General features: G+C 39.4%; 1 long non-coding RNA gene across 5 annotated transcripts in view; it reads left to right on the top strand.

The window, feature by feature from the left end:
- The window catches only part of LOC118014954, a 93,755-nt gene that overhangs the window by 33,560 nt on the left and 40,264 nt on the right, over positions 1 to 19,931 (top strand). For all 5 annotated transcript variants that reach the window (XR_004680452.1, XR_004680455.1, XR_004680454.1 and 2 more), the window contains one exon: positions 11,666 to 11,901. This is a non-coding gene — a long non-coding RNA (uncharacterized LOC118014954). The remainder of the gene's footprint in view (positions 1 to 11,665; positions 11,902 to 19,931) is intronic.

Genomic DNA, 19,931 nt, shown 5'->3' with positions numbered 1-19,931 from the left:
TTAAGCAGCTGCCTTCAGCCCGGATCATGATCCCAGGGTCCTGGGATCGAGTCCCACATCAGGCTCCTTGCTCAGCAGGGAGCCTGCTTCTCCCTCTCTCTCCCTCTGCTTGTGCTTTCTCTGTCAAATAAATAAAATCTTTAAAAAAAAAAAAAAAGTTTTTTCAAAAATTGTAAATAAATAAATAAAAGTAGGAATTTAAAGAATCAAATTTTGGAGGCCCTGGTCCAAAAATGCCTTCTCCTAATCTGAATTTCCCACCTTTCTGTTGTTAAATTGCATTACATTCTTGCTCCAAAACCAAAAATATTTGAAATAACCTACATTCCCTGTTGTGTTTTAAAAGAGCTCTGCAAATATCCAGAATCCATTAGTCATTCACAATTAGAATGTTTTAATGGGAAGTTAAGACAACTACACTGAGAGCATAGGAGTTTTATTAAGGAAGAATAAAGCCATCATTAGGAAATATGACATTTTCAAGGAATTGGATCAGGCCCAAATGGAGGGAAGCACTGGGACCTTGGAGAATCACCAGCAGGAGAGAGAAACAGGGAGAGAAGGGTGGAGATAACAAGACAGACTTCACATCTTCTAGAATTTTCCTCTTTATGTAGAAAATGGGGGAAAGCTCTCTTTATTCCTCCCTGTCTTCAGTAATGCTTCTAGGATCCAGAATTCAAGCAAGTGGTATATATATAAGATCAACCAGGTTTTTGTGCACTTGCCTAGGAACTTAACCATCACAGTGTTTCTGAAAGAAAAATGTATTCCAACTTCCAAAGAGCCAACCCTCAAATGCATTTTTGGAATGCAATCTGTTTGAAAGTGAAATAACCAGGCAGCCTGTATAAGTTCTCTTTTGAAAGAGTTTACAGTTAGAAACATATCAGCTTCTGTGAAAAAGTGTTTTCTAATGGGGGCTGAGTCTTTTGTAACTATCTTATATACTTTCTGGAAGGAGATGCGCTATAAATGTATAAATGAGGTGTATACATTAAAACATTTAGGTAGATGTTGAGATTTTTAAGACAGCCCGTAGAATAGTTTCACTATATTCAGACATCTTGGAGATCTTTTTTTTTTTCCCCATAGCCCTGAAATCAACTATTTACTTTACAATATAATGGGGCTTCCTTAAATATATCTTAAGAATAATCTCATCTATAATAAATCATATCTATGTGAAAAAAAGCTCTGCAAAACATGTAATACTGTATAGCTATGTCCATGGTTTATTAACCCTTTCTGGAGTATGTAGAATCACTTATACTTACAATTTAAAAATTAAAGTGGCAGGTTGGGGTGAGATAATTTCCAAAGTTCAACAAGTACTTGAACTTTTTTCAATCAGGATAGTTATAACTTAGAATTTCTCTTACAGTAATTTTACTGAGATAAGTGATATGAATAATGAATTATTCATTACTAAATTATTCCAGCCAACTCATTCCTTTTACACACTAGCTTATGACTGCAAGCCTAGTAAAATTTGTGTTCAAGAAAAGATCTAACTTATTTTTTCTTTCTAAGGGTAGTCACCCATAACTAAAGTCCAAACCAAGACACTCTTCTCCAGAAAAATGCTAAACCAGATGAAATATCAGGTCAATAGACATAAAACAGGACTAACGTGGGAAATCATGACTATGGTCCCTGATGCATAGCTGAGTTTTGACTGCCCAAATTTCCCTCTCAACCCAGCATGATCTGCGATAGAGGGGAGGTAGCATGACTTAGTGCAAAGAACTCACTGACCCAGCTGACTCAGGTTCCCGGCTAGAGAATAGACACCTCGTCCACCAGCTCTTTGAAACAGGAAACTAGAGAAAGGTCTCCTTCACCTCCTTCTTCCAACCAATGATCAAATCTCGCTATTTTCACTTCCTAATCCCATCCACTCTACCCACTCCATCATCACTACCTTGGTTCAGGTCATCATTGTCTATCACCTGCATGATTGCAGCAGCTTCATATTGGCTTTCGTTTTATCTCCTGACCCCTCCAATCCACTCTTCACACTGATGCCTAACTGATTTTTCTCAATTGATCATACTCCTTCTTAAAATCCTTATTGGGTTCCCATTGTCCTCAGATCAATCTTTACCTTGTCCTATAAGACTCTCCATAATTGGATCCTTATCTCCAGCCTCCCCTCTTAATCACCCCCTGCCCACTCCACCTGCACATAGTGCTTCAGCATTTTGAATTACATCCAGTTCCTGGAATGCACCTCCCATTTAACAATATTTTGCTTGAACACTTACTCCTCCATGCTCCCCATTCTAGCCCACCCCATCCCACTCCTGTGCTGAAATTCCATCTCATTACTTAGATCTCAGCTTAGAAAGGGCTTCAGGGGGCGCCTGGGTGGCTCAGTTTGTTAAGCATCTGCCTTCAGCTCAGGTCATGGTCCCAGGGTCCTGGGATCGAGCCCCGCATCGGGCTCCCCGTTTGGTGGGAAGCCTGCTTCTCCCTCTCCCTCTGCCTGCCGCTCCCCCTGCTTGTGCTCACTCGCTCTCTGTCAAATAAATAAAATCTTAAAAAAAGAAAGAAAGGAAGGAAGAAAGAAAGAAAGAAAGGAAGGAAGGAAGAAAGAAGGAAAGGGCTTACAGGAAGCCCACCTCCCTGCAGGCCCCAAGTCCTTCCTATGCACTACCATCACAATAATTTCTGCTTCCCTCTTCAGAGCCCTTAATCAAACTGTGGGTTGCTTCTTTATCTGAAATCCCACTGGACTGTGATCTCTGTGAGGGCCTGCACTTCAGGTTTTCCTGGTCTTGACTTTCCAGCAACTGTTTGGCACAACAGATCAAGAAAATCTGCTTGCTTTCATGAATGCCAACGTGACTTTGTGCCCATTCCTAATCCCCAGCCTTCAGTCCCAATTTTTATTTTTTGCCGATCACAATAAATAGCTAAGCATACCATCTTGTCTCATTTACTTTCTCCCATGCTCTAAGGCTTCTCCTTCAGGGGAAACGAATCCCATTTACCTTATGAGTGCCTGAGGGCAAACAACATATGCAAAGGAAAATTGGCTTTTTGCCATAAAAAACACAAAGTCAGCAGATTTTTCTTTCCTCCTAAATTTAACCCAATGAAGAAAAGTGCTTACATCACCAAAGCTTCAGGGACCCCAGGGAAGTCACTGACAGCTGATTTCTCAATCTCTCCTCAAAGTACTATAGAGGGCAAATGCCTCCTGTTTTAGGATCTGTGCATTCACAGATTGGTGAAGGTGCTTAAAAATCATAAAATACTATATAGAGACTCATTAAGATATGTTTATGATCACTATATTCTTATTTCAAATTTAAGACTGTCCTTCAAACACAAAAGGATATAGAAGCATAGCCTCCCCCTCACTTGGGAGAATACCTTGGAAGCACAAAAAGTCAGCTATGTGAAAATAAACAATGAGGATAAGCTTAGAGCAAACAATATAGTGATCTTCTGGAATTCAAGTATGAAGACAGCAACATCCATCCCTAGCTAAATGTATCCCTTCCTTATGAGCTCTATCTCAGATCATACCCCTTTTGAAATCTCATGGCAGGACAATAACAAACTGGATAAAATGTTGCCATTTGGAACCAGTGTGCCCAGAGTTAAAGAGAAAAAATTTTTGCCCCTTGGGTCCTAATTTCAATAACACCTTTTTTTCTGTGGATATTTATTTAAGGTTTGTTGAGAAGGGTGCTGCGATGGTCCAAGCTTCTATGAACACATTATGGACTAGATCTGTTAGAATAAATAGATCATATTTTAGGAAACGGTTCAGTATGCCAGTATTCTTTCTGTTTTATTTTATTTATTTATTTATTTGTTTATTTGAGAGAGAGTGAGCAAGAGAGAGAAGGAGCAGGGGGAGGGGCAAAGGGAGAAGTAGACTCCTTGCTGAGCAGGGAACCCAACATGGGGCTCGATCCCGGGACTCTGGGATCATGACCTGAGCTGAAGGCAGATGCTTAACCGACTGAGCCACCCAGACGCCCTTCTTTCTGTATTTTGAAAGAATTATTTTTAGAAATATTGCTTGAGTATCTGGGAAACACAATTAAGTGCTTATTTACATGCAGCATAAGTTAGCACTCACTGTATCTAGTAATTTAGATAGACAGTGAGTGGCCTACCCTGTCCACTTTTTTCCTACTGTGATTAGAAGGAAATCTCATATTTATAATGTCCCATACTGAGTGATCTGGTCTTGCCTACTTCTCCAACTCCACCTTGCTCCTTGCCCAGTATGCTGTATCCACACTGGCCTTATTTGAGGTCCTCAAACACTTGAGAGTATTACTTGGCTGGGCCTTTGCGCATGCTGATGTGTCTGGAATGCTATTCTCTCACCTCTTTCCTGGCTGGCTGCTTCATAGACCTTAGAGCTTAGTCTAAAAGTCACATTCCTGGAAAAGCCTTCTTTGATTTTTCCTAACATAGCCCCTAGTTTTTCCTTTCATAGGGCTCACCCAATTTGTTATTATTTGTTTGTATGTTGTCTCTTTCCTACTAGACTGTAAACACCTTGAGGGCAGGAGCCACATCTAACTTGTTCATTATTGAATCCCTAGTACATGGCCTGGCACATACCAGGCTCTCAATATATATTTATTGAATGAATGTATGAATACTGGATTGGAAAAATATATACGATGTTGGGTCTGTGAATTAGGTATTGCTTTTCATGGGTTTATATTTTATTAATCTCAACATTTAGAAATATTCACATAGCATCACTATTGAATTATACATACAAAGATAGTCAGACTACAGTAGTGGATTAGAGATTATTTTAAATAGTTTTGAGGAACCCCAGTTCTCCAAGGATTGGTGGCCACTGGAATAGATGTGGAAGGTTGAGAAGATTGTGCTAAATCTTGCGTATGCTAGGACATAACCCTGGAAATTGTCTTCTCATTCTTTCATTCATTTATAAGAGATCCTTGGTAAAAACATTTTCTTCCTGAGACTTTTTTAAACATAAGCAGTGTAAATCTCTCTTCAAAAAGTCCAGTAAATTTAAGTAGTTAGTTGGTTCTAATTAATTGAGGTTTTTTGTGCACCTAACAATCACTGAAGTCTAACTTTTGCTTTTCTTTTTTCTGTACTTATGTAAAAGCCTTATTTAACTTTCTTTAACTCCTACTAGATGCTGTAGAGACAAAGTTGAGCTTCCCATGGTAGTCCGTGACCCAATGGGAAACGTGCATAAAGTTAGTTATAATTCAGTGTAGTCCAGTGGGGGAGTTATGCTCTCAGGAGGGCATCAGAGACAGTTTCCTATAGGAAGTGGCACACAAACTGGAACTTAACGGGTGCATAGAGCTAAACTGGGAGAAGTGGAAAGAAAGGGCACAGCGTGCACAAAGACGAGAAGCACTGAAACAAGAACTATTTCGCTGTGTTCCAGGCATTATAAGCAGCTCACTGTTCCTGAAGCATAAACTTTGGAGGAGTGGAAACTATTGAAGCTCGAGAGGTAGTCAGGGCCAGGTGCAAGAAAGGGAGCTCGTATTGTATTAGGGCGCTTGGACTTTATACTCCAGGCCATGGGGATCCTCCAAAGGTTTCATGGGAATTGTTAATAGTTAATCTCTCTGGGAATATATCCAATGGAAGTGAAAACACTAACTTGAAAAGAAATCTGCACCCCCATGTTCACAGCAGCATTATTTACAATAGCCAAGGCATGGAAATAAAAAGTGTCTATCAATAGATGAATGGATACAGATGTTGTATCACGTATATATATCTCTACATATATGTACAGATAGATACACAGGCACACACAATGGAATATTACTCAGCCATTAAAAAAATGAGGGGGGCACCTGGGTGGCTCAGTTGGTTAAGCAACTGCCTTTGGCTCAGGTCATGATCCCGGGGTCCTGGGATCGAGTCCCACATCGGGCTCCCTGCTCAGCGGGAAGCCTGCTTCTCCCTCTCCCTCCACCTGCCACTCCCCCTGCTTGTGCTCTCTCTCATTGTCAAATAAATAAATAAAATCTTTTCTTAAAAAAGTAAAAAAAAAAAAGAGGAAATCCTACCATTTGTGACAACGTAGATAGACTTTGAAGGCACTATATGCTAAGTGAAATAAGACCTAGAAAGACAAATACTGTATACGCACATGTAGAATCTAAAAACAAAACAAAACTCATAGAAAGAGATTAGACTTGTGGTTATCAGAGGAGGAGGCTAGGGGGAGGGAGAGAGAGAGAGTTGGAGGAAGGTGATCAAAAGGTACAAACTTCCAGTTATAAGATAAATAGGTACGAGTGATGTAATGTACAACATGATGACTGTAGCTAACACTGCAGTGTGATAGATAGGGAAGTTGTGAAGAGAGTAAATCCTAAGAGTTTTCTTTTTTTCTTTCTTTTTACTGTATTTATATGAGAAGATGGATGTTAACGTATTGTGGTAATTGTTTCACAATGTATGTAAATCAAACAATCATGCTGTGTGCCTTAAATTTATACAGTGATATATATCAATTATTTCTCAATAAGACTGGGGAAAAAATAGTTAATCTCCAAGAACATGTGAATTGAAAAATTTTATGTAAATTACTTTCCATTTTTACACTACTAGCAGTTGGAAGAGACATATCATGAACAAAAACTTCAAAAGATTTACAATTGGGCACTCTTAATTGTGTTTATTCCAAACACTTTCCACATCAAAACGGATGTTTAAAATGAATAAATTTGATATTGTGAAGTAGCCCATCTTTAGTCCTGATGTTTATTAAATAGAAAGATTAAAAAATCATCCAATTATTCTTGGAAAATGTGCATGAATGTGTGGTATTTGGAACTCTATTTTAGAACCCAAATGTCATAGACATCTGGACACAAAAATTATGCAAGAGAGACCTTTAGAAATGTGTTACTAATTATTGACTCTTCCCTGCAACAACACAACTGAGCCTTTGTTACACGCACTATGTGCAGTACTGCTATAGACTGGCTTTTTTCACATTATGGTTTATTTTCATAAGATATTTCTCATAACTAACATCACAAAGCACTTCATGGAGTTAATAATAAAGCTAGTAAGCCTCAGGAAGAAATGAATTATGTTAACAGTGATGAATAGATAAAACAATAGCTTAGAAAAAATTGTATAAGAAAGGAAGAGGAAGAAATATGATCAAGCTAGCTCAAGAATTAGGCAACTAGGAAAATGCAGGGCAACTAGCTATAATGGAGAGGCCGCGTGCAGCTGTGGAGTCAGGAGAACTGGATTCTAATACTGGTCTTATAACTTACCAGATATGTCTTTTCCTCTCTCTCTGCTCTAATTTATTATCCATAACATGAAAAGATGGTACTTTGCAATATTTAAGATCTCCTTCTGTTGTAAAATATAGTTTATAAGAGTTTAAAATACCATGAGTTCAACTACTATTAAGTAACAACTATATGCACCAGGAACAGTTCTCAGTGAGAGTGTCTAAGAACCAGGCAAGATCCTGGTTCTCATAGAGCTTAAATTCTAGCGGGGAGGAAAGACAAACAGAGAAAGAGCTATAAACAAAATAGTCGTAGCTAGTAGCAGGAACTATGAAGAAAATAAGACAGGATCATATTCTAAAGAGGAACTGGGTGGTTTGGGGCAACATTACAGAGACAAGCAGGGAATGGCTAAGATCTAAAGAGAGAAAAGAATCCAAATTTGTGAAATCCAAGAGCCAAGACATTCCTGATGGAAGTTACAGTGCCAAAGACCTGGGTAGAGGACAGACTAGATTTCCTTGAGAAACACAGAGAAACCAGTGGGGTTGGAATATAGAAATGAGTGGAAGAAGGACCAGGAAAAAAAGGTAAACTAAGTCGTGTAGATCCTGATAGGCTATGGGAGGAAGTTTGAATTTTATTATTTTATTTTATTTTATTTTATTTTATTTTATTTTTTTGCAATGGGCAGCACCAGGAGAAATTTAAGCTGGAAAGTGACATGATCTAATTTATTTAAAAATATCGCTTTGGCCACTGTCTTGGGGCTTGATTGCAGATGGCACAGGGAAAGCAAAGAAACCAATTTCAGAGGCAAAATGCCAGGTAAGAGATAATGGTAACCTGGACTAAAATGAACAGGGAGAGGCCTGAAATGTACTGAGTGATGATGTATTGGTCTAAATCCTTGTATTTAAATGCCTTCAGTGTTAATGTGATACTTTAGAAGCTGGCTCAGATCAACTCATAAATTTTGTAACTTTGATTTAAATTCAGTGAAAAATGAAGGAGGTCAGCAAGGATAAGAGTAATGCCAAATAAATGTCATTTGCTCTGAAAATTTCTGTACTGAATTTGGTGCCATGCATATTTGGGGATTTTCACTCAGGTTTGCAAATACAGAAAAATGGAGTATTTAGAAAAAGAAATCATATATCTTTATGATAGTTTGATGACCAGCACGGATTACAATAGGTACTGTTGTCTATATTTTTTAAAATATATGACTTTATTCAGCAGTCTATTTTGTGAAACATTAAATATTTTCAAAGGATGGTCTTCTTACTTTGAACAATTCCTCTAAACCAATTTGGCGCAATTAAACAACTGTAACTGTCCTTTTTTTTCTTTCTTTAAGATTTTATTTGTTTATTTGTCAGAGAGAGCACACAAGCAGGGGTTGCTGCAGGCAGAGGGAGGAGCAGGCTCCCTGCTGAGTACAGGGCCCTACGTGGGACTCGATCCTAGAACCCTGGGGTCATGGCCTGAGTCCAAGGCAGACGCTTAACCGACTGAGCCACCTAGGTGTCCCAATTGGAGCTATCCTTAAAAATATGTAAAACATATCAGTTTCTACTACTGTTTCATTACATTTGTAAACACACTGGTCAATAACAGTAGAAAATCAAGACGTGTACTCAATTCAGAGAGAGCTAAGGAATAAAGGCTGTTACAATTGCCTCTTTCTTATTTAAAAATATTGGTATTCTATATCAATGTGTATAATATAAACAGACACTTCCTAGGTTTAAAAAATGTCATTTGTAGGCTGCTTACTTAAAACTTGGGAATAATTTTCCCATAGAAATAATATAACTTCCCAGGCCAGCCCAAAAATATCTGTTTATTATATGTAGTCAGTATTATATGGTCAGATATTAGTGAGTGGTACCATACCTTAAGGTTACAGGAAGCATAAGGGCCCCCTTATACAAGAGGAATATAAAGAATAAAAATATTTCCATGCTTTCTCTAGATATAGGCATAACTCTGGAAAATTATTTTGCCATACAATAATTTTGAGATTCTACTGTCTCCTTCTGTGCAGCTCTCAGCCCTAAAAGTCCTGGGCTTTTAGATTACCTGGGCAGCTACTAGTTAATTAAACCCAATTTTGTATACACCCCAAATTGCTCTTTACCCTCTAATTATCTGCCTCCTCTCCTTGCCAAACTGATTCTAGTTTTTCCTCAGTGTCATTTAAAAGTTAGGAAAGCAATCTGACTAAACAACATATTAGTCTAGGACTTTTTAAAAAAGATTTATTTATTTATTTATTTATTTATTTTTATTTGACAGAGAGACACGGTGAGAGAGGGAACACAAGCAGGGGGAGTGGGAGAGGGAGAAGCAGGCTTCCTGCTGTGCAGGGAGCCCGATGCAGGGCTCGATCCCAGGACCCTGGGATCATGACCTGAACCAAAGGCAGACGTTTAACGACTGAGCCACCCAGGCGCCCCTAAACAACATAATAATCTATAAATGGCTGGTCAATAAGTAAACTTCAGAACTATGTGTTCCTTAAAAATGGATGCTTATTAACTTGAGTGAATCCGTAACATAAATTCAGGTAATCTAATAAAAGAATTATTACAGAATCTGGGATAGCATATATTAAAGGGAAAAAGAATGGAGCTCCATAATTTTTCCACTTTCTTTACTTCCAGAATCTCAGCTCTGTAAGAGCTCCACATATAAATTCCTTCATGCATTTTAACCGAGTAAGTCTTTACTACAGTTCTGAGTGGGTAATGTCCTACTTGCAGAAGAAATTGATATAACTCTACTATTGTCAGCCATATATTGAGGATCCATCCCCTTAGAATATACCCCTGGTGAGCTTTTCCCCCAAGCAGGGCTAAGCACCAAACCTTCACTCATCTAAGAGTCACCTTTTCCTCTCCACTCAAATAGTTCTTGAAATTTTTCATGTTTTCTATAAAGTTTTCCTAGGCTGGTCAGAGAACAGTAATTGCATATATGGTGCCACTCTGTCTGGAACTGAGATAGATTGCCTCCTATTTGGTGAGACAGGGTAGAAAAGAGTTCTAGACCAGTTTTTGTGCTGATGCAGTTACTAAGCCTAAGCAAGTCATTTCCATTTTGTGTGTCTGTTTCCTCATCCAACTGGAAGATGAATGTGTGTGTATAGGGGGTTGTAAGGGATATGTAATACCTGGTCATCTTCTCTACCAAATTGATGTCCAGATCAAGTGAGATGATTTATCTGAAAACTCTTTGAATAAATAGAAAGCATTGTATTTTAAAACACAGCTATTTGTTGAGCTCTCGCTAAGTCCAGGTACTGTGCCTGGTACTTCTCTGTGCTTTATATCATTTAATCAACAAAGAAGAAGGTATTAGTAACCCCATTCTACAGAGGAGGAAATGGAGGCTTAGATTGGTTAAATGCCAACAGTCCAAAGGATGTGGTCAGCCCTCTAGTCATGTGGCATGTTGGTGGGAGAGCCGGACTGTGAGCCCAGGCCTATCTGGCTGCAACACCCATCCCTTTACCTGGTTTATACTGCCACCCATTTCACACAGGGAAGTCAGTCCTAGCTGCCTCATCTCTTCTTATGAACCCTAAATACGCTTATCCCTAAAACATACAATCTCAATCCAATCTACTAATTTTTTTATAGTGACTTACTCTCTTTATTTTGCTATTCATGTGTTACATGTCAATGTACTCTGTAAAATTCATGAACTTCTTTAAGGCCCCTTTTCTCTAGTGTTCTTTATATCATTCCTATGCTTATACAGACGTATAAGCAACCTTTCTAAGTATTTTATGATGAGGAGGGGGAAGAATCAAGAATCTACGTTGGTGGGAGGGTGAATGAATCTATTGAAAAGGGTCCCCAAAACAAATGCTCCTCACAGGAACAACGGAGAGTGTTCAGATTTCTAAGTGGCCAGCTATAGTATAGTTAAGCACCAAAATATGCTAATATTGTGTAAAGATAATTTTAAAAGTTGTGTGTGGGTAGTGAGTTGTGAGTCATATACTGAAAGAAGCTTAGGGTTTTTTTTTTTTGTATTATATAAATAATTGGAATCACATTTCAGAAAAGTGCCCAAAATAGAGCAACTAGGATTAAAACCTTTAAAAAAAATACATTGAAGGGACGCCTGGATGGCTCAGTCAGTTAAGCATCTGTCTTCGGCTCAGGTCATGATCCCAGGGTACTGGGATCAAGTCCCGCATCGGGCTCCTTGCTCAGTGGGGAGCCTGCTTCTCCCTCTGCCTGCTCTGCCTACAGGTCTCCCTGCTTGTGCTCTCTCTCTCTCTGGCAAATAAATAAATAAAATCTTTAAAAAAAATACATTGAATAATTTCTTTTTTCTGAGAAGCTGACATTGCTTTGTATCTATATAGTAGATCAAAACCAAGTATTTTTTTTATCTCTCTTATACAGGTGTGAAACATAATGCAGATAATGCACAAGTTATGCCCTTCAAGGCCATGAATAATTGTGGCCAACCTTGGACAAGAAGTCGGTCATCCCAAGAGTAGAATTAAAAAAAAAAATGAAGTCAACTCCTGGGCTACGCAGAGAATACCTGTACACACACTCTCTTCTGAGCCTCTGTGACTGCGGGAAACCACAGGGGAGATGATGTGAACAGAGAGCCTCTCTACTAGCCTCTGGCAGTGAGTAATTCTTCTACCCAATATAACTTTATGAAGGTCACCTCCCATCTGCTTTTGAGTTGAGGCAGAAAGAGAAATGTTTTGGAGGGTCAGTGTGAGAAAGATTCAGCTCTTTGTGTTTAATTTTGCCTCTTCCTTTTCAAAACATTATCTTGGGACTGTAGTTGTCAAAACCATCATGTGTGGAGTCGAGTCACTATCTAGGGAACTACTGTGAGGTACTTCCAGAATGCTATTGCCTAGGATCAAAAATCGGAAAGTATAAAAATATGGAAGATAAGACCTGTCTTCTATAGAAGAAACCGGTTGTAACTGAATGCCTGAGAAAACTGCGACCATCCAAGTCTTACCAGAGTGATTGCCTTATTCCCCCATCTACATGTAAGGTGATTGAGAGGAAGTAAAAATCATAACTAGGAGAACAAGGCCAGGCCAAGACAAAAGGCTGAGTAGCAAACTGTCAAGGGGGGAGTTCTGAGGTCACCTATTTATTCTGCCCTGTCTTAAACAAAACAAAACAAGTCAAAATTGTTAGCAGACTGCAAGAATCTAGGCAGTGGGAAAAACCAAACTCATCTCCCCAAACAGAAGAGTTGGTAGTGTTTCTCCTGCACTGGTCAGGAGAAAGTCATTTACCCTACCAGATGCAGTGTGTCCAGGTCCTGGAGAGTAAGTGGACTCTGTTACAGTGAAGTCAGGAATATTTCATCTGGCTTTTTTTTTTTTTGGTCTGGAAGAAATGTCTCATAAGACTGGCCAGTGTCCCTTTGTTATGAGTCCACATTCAACAAGTGGCCCTCTGATTTCTAATTTTACCTCCTATTTAAGACAGGAGTGGATATGAATAGCAAGGTCTCTAAACATGTCTGTATCTTTTATTGTTAATTAATACGTTTGCATTTTGTTTTATATCTCAAACTTTTATGACTGTTGAGGTTAATAGCTACACCTAATAATTGAGTCAGTTCAAGTTCATTTTCAAGGTCAAATTCTTGGACACACCTCGACATATCTGGACTAAAACCTAAAACACGTGATTAGAGCAGAATAAGGCAAATAGGTTGACCAGCTAAATTTTCTCTATGATTACTTTATGCCATACTACTATAACTCCAACAACAGGAAGAAGATTTTTGTGGTAGGTGAAATTTTTTTTTTTAATTTTTTTTTAATTTATTCATGAAAGTCAGAGAGAGAGAGAGGCAGAGGCAGAGGGAGAGAAGCAGGCTCCCGCCCAGCAGGGAGCCCGATGCGGGACTCGATCCCACGACCCCGGGATCACGACCCGAGCCGAAGGCAGACGCTTAACCGACTGAGCCACCCAGGCGCCCCAGGTGAAATAATTTTTTGCACTTCATGACTGAAGACAAAGAATGAGCAAATGCTATAGGTGACAGAGGCAATAACACTGTTTCAGTTCCAAGCATCTGGCTTTTGAAAACATTTGCATGAGAGTTAAAAACTTTTCAAGTTGTGTGCATGCCCAATATCATTTAACATAGCTAAAGACTGTTATACAATATTGAGGAATGCAATCAATCCTTAAGTTATGTGTCCTATTCCATGTTAGGCGTTATGTACAATGTCTGGAAATCCTAACTGAACAAGGCACACAAATAAATAACTAAAATAATCAGTGATGAATTGTGAGATCATGTACAAGGCATAGTGATGGCAAGGGACAGAGAAGTCCCTGATCTTGGGGCTAAGACAGCTCCCTCTGAGCTATGTTTTGAAAGAAATGCCATGTATTGCTGTCTTGGCTGAGGAGGAGAAAGGGAATTCTAGGTAGAGGAAATGGCTGGGAAGCAAAGCCTGGAAAGTATGAAACAGATTGGTTTGTACAGCACATTGCTGGAATATTGTCCAGGCAACAGGAAGAGGTAGAAGGCATTCCTGTTAATGACTTAATCAAGTGGGTGTTGGAGGGGTTGTTGGTGACACTGAAAATAGGGAAACAACATGACATTAAGAAAAGTGTCGCTGTCGTGACAAAAAGGCAAAGGTGAGCAGGAGAGAGGAAGACCAGCAAAGAGTGTAGGTCCTGAATTAAGGCAGTTGTAATGAGACTGAAAAAGAAAAGGCAGGTTTGCGAATGGTTTGGCAGCTAGAACCGGGAGGGCTTTGTGACAGATTGTGTTTGGGGGCGAGAGAGGGAGGAACTAGCATAACGCCTAAATTACTGGCTTTGGAACATAGGGATCTTTTATTATATCTTTCTCTAAACCATTATACATTATTCATTGTGAGATTGAAGATGTGCCTGTGTAGTGAAACATCATTCATTTCCGACTAAGGGAATCCCTAGATTAGAAATCAACCCCACCTACTCCTATCCATGCTTTTCCTGTCCATTTTGTGCTTTTCTCAGGAAGCTATGAGATCTGGCTCCAGGGGAAAAACAAAAACAAAAACATGTATAACTAAAACAGACCGATTGTCCTAGAGAAAGAAAAATATGAAAGCCAGAAGATACAATTAAACACATTTGGAATGCTTAGAACTAAGTGTCCATGGCTTTATCACAGACTGTAGCTGTGCTTGGTGTATACAGCTCTGCCTGGTTTTCATTAAGCAAAGAAACTGGCTTTCAAGAGCAAAAATGTAAAAACTTATCAAGTTACAGGATAACCAGAGACTTGTGCTTGAAAATTTAGATGTATATTAACAAAATTCCATCTTGATTTTTTCTACTGGATAAAAATAATGAAGCAAATATATATTATTCTTTTTTTTAAAGATTTTTTTAATTTATTTATTTTGACAGAGAGAGAGAGAGAGAGACAGCAACAGCGAGAGAGGGAACAAAGGCAGGGCGAGTGGGAGAGGGAGAAGCAGGCTTCCCGCTGAGCAGGGAGCCTGATGCGGGGCTTGATCCCAGGACCCTAGGACCATGACCTGAGCCCAAGGCAGACGCTTAACGACTAAGCCACCCAAGCGCCCCAAATATATATTATTCTAAATGTGTATTGCATTCTCATATTAAGGATGTTGGAGGGTTAAAAAGTTTACAGGAATATTATTTCTCAGATTTTGCTCAGAGTGTCATATTGCTTCATATCTTGCCTCTGTGTGACCATTAGGGAGGCATTCTAGTGTTGTGATCGGTAAGCTAAGCTCTGGAGTTAGATTGCCCCAGATCAAACACTGACTCTGTCACTTATGCCTCTGGACACTTCATCAGTTGCCCCTGCTATCTTGTCACACACATGAAGCTAATAATATCAACATGATCTTTGGGCAGAGTCCAATTCCAACATAGAAATATTAGATAGAATTTGACTTCAAGAAATATATAATCTAATTCAGTGGTGCTCAAACTTTATTGGGCATTAGAATCACCTGGAGGGCTGGTTAAGACACAGATTGCTGGGCCCACCCCCACATTTTCCAATGTAGTAGATCTGGGATGGGGATCAAATATTTGCACATCTAGCAAATTCCAGGTGATGGTCTGGGGCCTATACTTTGAGAAATACTGATCTAATTGAAAAGAGAATTCTTTAGAAAAAAAAAGAAGAGAGGCATAATAGTACTTAGAAAACATGAGTATAGGGGTTCCTAGGTGGCTCAGTCAGTTAAGCGTCTGCCTTTGGCTCAGGTCATGATCCCAGGGTCCTGGGATTGAGCCCCTCATCAGGCTCCCTGCTCAGAGGGGAACCTGCTTCTCCCTCTCCCGCTCCCCCTGCTTGTGTTCCCTCTCTCGTTGTCTCTAGCTCTGTCAAATAAATAAATAAAATCTTAAAAAAAAAAAAAAGAAAGAAAGAAAACATGAGTATACAGTTTGTCACAATTTTATTTAGGAAGCTGGACTATAGACACTGGGAAATCCAGTGGCTGATGAGCCATTAAGTGAGAATCACTAACTTTGTTTTATTACTAGGATGACCTTGAGTTTCTACCATTGTAGGAATGCATCCCCATAATTAGAGTATGCATTAGCTCCACTCAGAGAAACCAATTAATTCAACTCACCTTTTCCAGTATTTTAGGGTTTTATGCTTGAACCTGAACCAGACCAAACCATGAACCATCAACTGGTTATACCAGACTAATTTGTTGAACTCCAGAACTAAATTAAATCCAAGGGACGCCTGGGTGGCAGTTAAGTGTCTGTCTTCAGCTCAGGTTATGATCCCAGGTTCTGGGATCAAGTCCCGCATGGGGCTCCTTGCTCTGTGTGGAGCCTGCTTCTCCCTCTGCCTGCCGCTCCCCCTGCTTGTGCTCTCTCTCTGACAAATAATAAAATCTTCAAAAATAAATTAATTAATTAATTAAATCCCAGATACCCTTATACCCTTTCCCTCAAGTGTGAGCCAAATGAAAGAGATTTGTTTAAAAAAAAAAAAATGAACTAGGGGCGCCTGGGTGGCTCAGTCGTTAAGCTTCTGCCTTCAGCTCGGGTCATGATCCCAGGGTCCTGGGATTGAGCCCCGCATCGGGCTCCCTGCTCCGCGGGAAGCCTGCTTCTCCCTCTCCCACTCCCCCTGCTTGTGTTCCCTCTCTCGCTGTATCTCTCTCTGTCAAATAAATAAATAAAATCTTTAAAAAAAAAAAATTGAACTAGTTCAAATTAGAAACAAACCTTAGTTTAGTTTTTTTTTTTTTTTAAAGATTTTATTTATTTATTTGAGAGAGAGAATGAGATAGAGAGAGAGAGCATGAGACAGGGGAGGGTCAGAGGGAGAAGCAGACTCCCTGCCGAGCAGGGAGCCCGATGCGGGACTCGAGCCCGGGACTCCAGGATCATGACCTGAGCCGAAGGCAGTCACTTAACCAACTGAGCCACCCAGGCGCCCGCAAACCTTTTAGTTTTTTAAAACAATTGAAATCCAAGATCATATTTCCTAACATACCAATTCATTAAAAGTGAAATGAAACAAAACAAAACACTGTTTAAGGGGTACTTAGTACCCCTGTACTAAGTAACAAGTAGTTGACTGAAATGCTAAAATAGTAAATCCCTCTAAGAGTCTGGGTCCCAGCAAGAAAAAACATTCCACTCATAGGTTTCAAATCAAGACACTTTAATGAAGGAATTCCTTGCGGTGATGTGGGAAGGGATTTAAGGAAACAAAAGAGTGATGTTGGGGAAGACAGGCAACAGCAGAAAGTCATTACCAAGGGGTCTAAGAGGCTGAAGAAGAACATGGCCTTTACTGAACCCAGTGAGAAAAGCCATGGAAAAGACAGGAGATTTAGTCTTGGGGAACACCCCATCCCCACCCCACCCCCATACACCACAACATACACAAATTAGAACAGGGTTGCTTAATCAAGAAGGAGATGGAGAAGAAATACCCCAGCCTTTCTCTCCTCCCAGCCTCTCATCACTTCCTGATGCCTCCCCCTGTCTGAACTGAAAAATCTGGTGTCAGTGGAGCCCCAGTGACTGATCTACAGGGTCAGCTTCCTGGCAGAGCAGGGCAAGTGGTGGAGGCCAAATGGAGACTGACCAACACAATCTCCCTTTCACTAAGTTAATGCTAGACATTAGATGAAGGATTAGTAGCTGAGTTAATGTCTGTAAAATGCTTGGAGAAGTCCCTGGCAAGGAAGAAGCATTGTACTCTGAAAGTTAGCTGTTACTGTTGCTACAGGCTGGCCCTATTTTGTGGATAAGGAAACTAAGGCTCATGGTCTTTAAGCAACTTTTCCTTGGTTAGCGCTAGTGACAGAGCCCACACTCAAATGCAGGTTTTCAGATTCCAATTTTGTACAAATTCTGCTATGAAAATTGACTATCACAACATGTAAGGTAATGTGTTGCATACATAATTAATTTTATAATTTCTTGCTTTTAGGGAAAAAAAAATCCTTATTTACTCTCTGGACCGGACTAAAGAAATCTGAAACCAAATTAAGACCTTATATATATAAATAAAATAAAATGAACTATTATTTCAAAGGCAGTTCTGCACATATAATAATAGTTACAGTGATAGTAATGGTGGTATTAGTAGTCATTGCAATAGTTGTTAAAATTTTTGAATGTTTACTTTATATCTAGTGCTATGCTATTTTTCATGTCTTGTACTAATATAACCACTAACCTATGTCACTTTTTTGTTGTTGTTGTTGTTGTTTGGGGTTTTTTTTGTTTTGTTTTTTAAGATTTGATTTATTTATTCATGAGAGACAGAGAGAGAAAGAGAGAGGCAGAGGGAGAAGCAGGCTCCCAAGGAGCAGGGAGACCGACGCGGGGCTCGATCCCAGGACCCTGGGATCATGACCTGAGCCGAAGGCAGACGCTTAACCATCTGAGCCACCCAGGCGCCCTTTTTTTTGTTTTTTTTTTAAAGATTTTATTTATTTATTTGAGAGAGAGAAAGCACATGAGAGGGGGGAGGGTCAGAGGGAGAAGCAGACCCCCTGCTGAGCAGGGAGCCCCATGCGGGACTCGATCCTGGGACTCCAGGATCATGACCTGAGCCGAAGGCAGTGGCTTAACCAACTGAGCCACCCAGGGGCCCTGTCACTTTTTTTTTAATTTCAGTATAGTTGACACGCAATGTTACATTAGCTTCGGGTGCATTACGCTATGCTCACCACAAGTATAGCTCCCATCTGTCCCCATACACCACTATTACAATACCATTGACTATATTCCAAATGCTGGGCCTTTTATTCCCATGACTTACTCATTCCATAACTGGAAGCCTGTATCTCTCACTTTTGGGCAATTTTGCCCATTCCCCTCCTCCACGTCACCCATTTTTTATTTCCTGTTTTTCTTTCTTTCTTTCTTTCTTTTTTAACTTGGAAATAGTCTACTTGGAGGATTTTGCAATTGGTGAGTTAAATAAATTTTACCTTACTCTGCTGGCCCTTGTCTGACCATTTAAGGTTTTATAAGATCACTTAAAATGTGATGTATATAGTATCTTCAAAAGAAAAAAAACCTCCCAGATAACAATGTATTTTTTCCCTGTAACTGTTGGAGAACGTGTTCATCCCATTATCCTGCCATGATACAAAATTAGCCCTAAGGCCAGAGGCGTGAATTGGCCATGCATTCAGTATTTGATTACATGAAATAAGACATCTTGAAAATAACACAGTTAGCTTCTTATTTGTGTCAGGTCAGCTTTTTTGGCAATAGATTTTAAACAATGAGATAACCATTTACCCTTAGGTCTTTGCATTTTAGGTTTTTAGAGTTTCAGTTCAAAGAAGGTATAATCAGTAAGATGAAAAATCACATGTACATTTTCAGTCAGCTAAAGAAACAAACAAAAAATGTTTTTTTCAGTGGAGATGATTTCTATCCTGTCACACTATCTGTCACTTTTTCTCTGATGATGGAGCAATTATCAGACAAGGACACTCTAACCAGCGGCTCATCGTGAAATTTCAGTTCTTTCTTGGCAGTCAAGTTTCAGAGTTGTCAGTAAGAGTCCTTGTCACAATAGCATTAGAGAGATGTCTGTACTTTGAAAACCAACCACATGAAAGAAAACAATCTTAGATGTACACCTTGTGCTTTACTTTCCACTTTGTTGTCTACTTACAGCATAGGTTGGCCCAAAAGAAGTTACCTAATTATAGTATAAGCTGAACCATATGAAAGTCCAATATTTGGCCAATTATTGATTGCTAAATGCCAATTTGACATCGGACAGCAATGTCATATGGTTTGTCTTAGTAGTTCTGATACTGAGTGAAGCAGTCCATGCCCATGGAACAGTGACATTTCATTTAGAGCCTCTTGTAAAATTCACACCGTTGGTAAACATACTGCCTCTGCACCTTCGACAAATGAGGGTCACTTTTAATTTTTTCCCCTTTTGTTGAAGATTTCAAGCAAATATGAATGTCCAAGAAATCTGTGCAATTGAGATTTTAAGGTGTTTCTAAAGGGTTTATACATGTAAAGTGTCTACCCAAATTCCTGGCATAAGATAGGTGCTCAGAATAATTGAGTCATTAGGTCACTAGTCTGAGTATATCTAATGGTAATATAGTAGCATACTGTGGTATGGTCTTTACTGGTTACACAATGCTGTTACAAGCATTATTTTACTTAGAGT

The sequence above is a fragment of the Mirounga leonina genome, unplaced genomic scaffold (assembly GCF_011800145.1).
Source record: "Mirounga leonina isolate KUSES-001 unplaced genomic scaffold, KU_Mleo_1.0 Mir_165, whole genome shotgun sequence".
NCBI lineage: Eukaryota > Metazoa > Chordata > Mammalia > Carnivora > Phocidae > Mirounga > Mirounga leonina.
The sequence above is the reverse complement of the archived record's forward strand: the minus strand, read 5'-3'. Positions and strand labels throughout refer to the sequence as shown.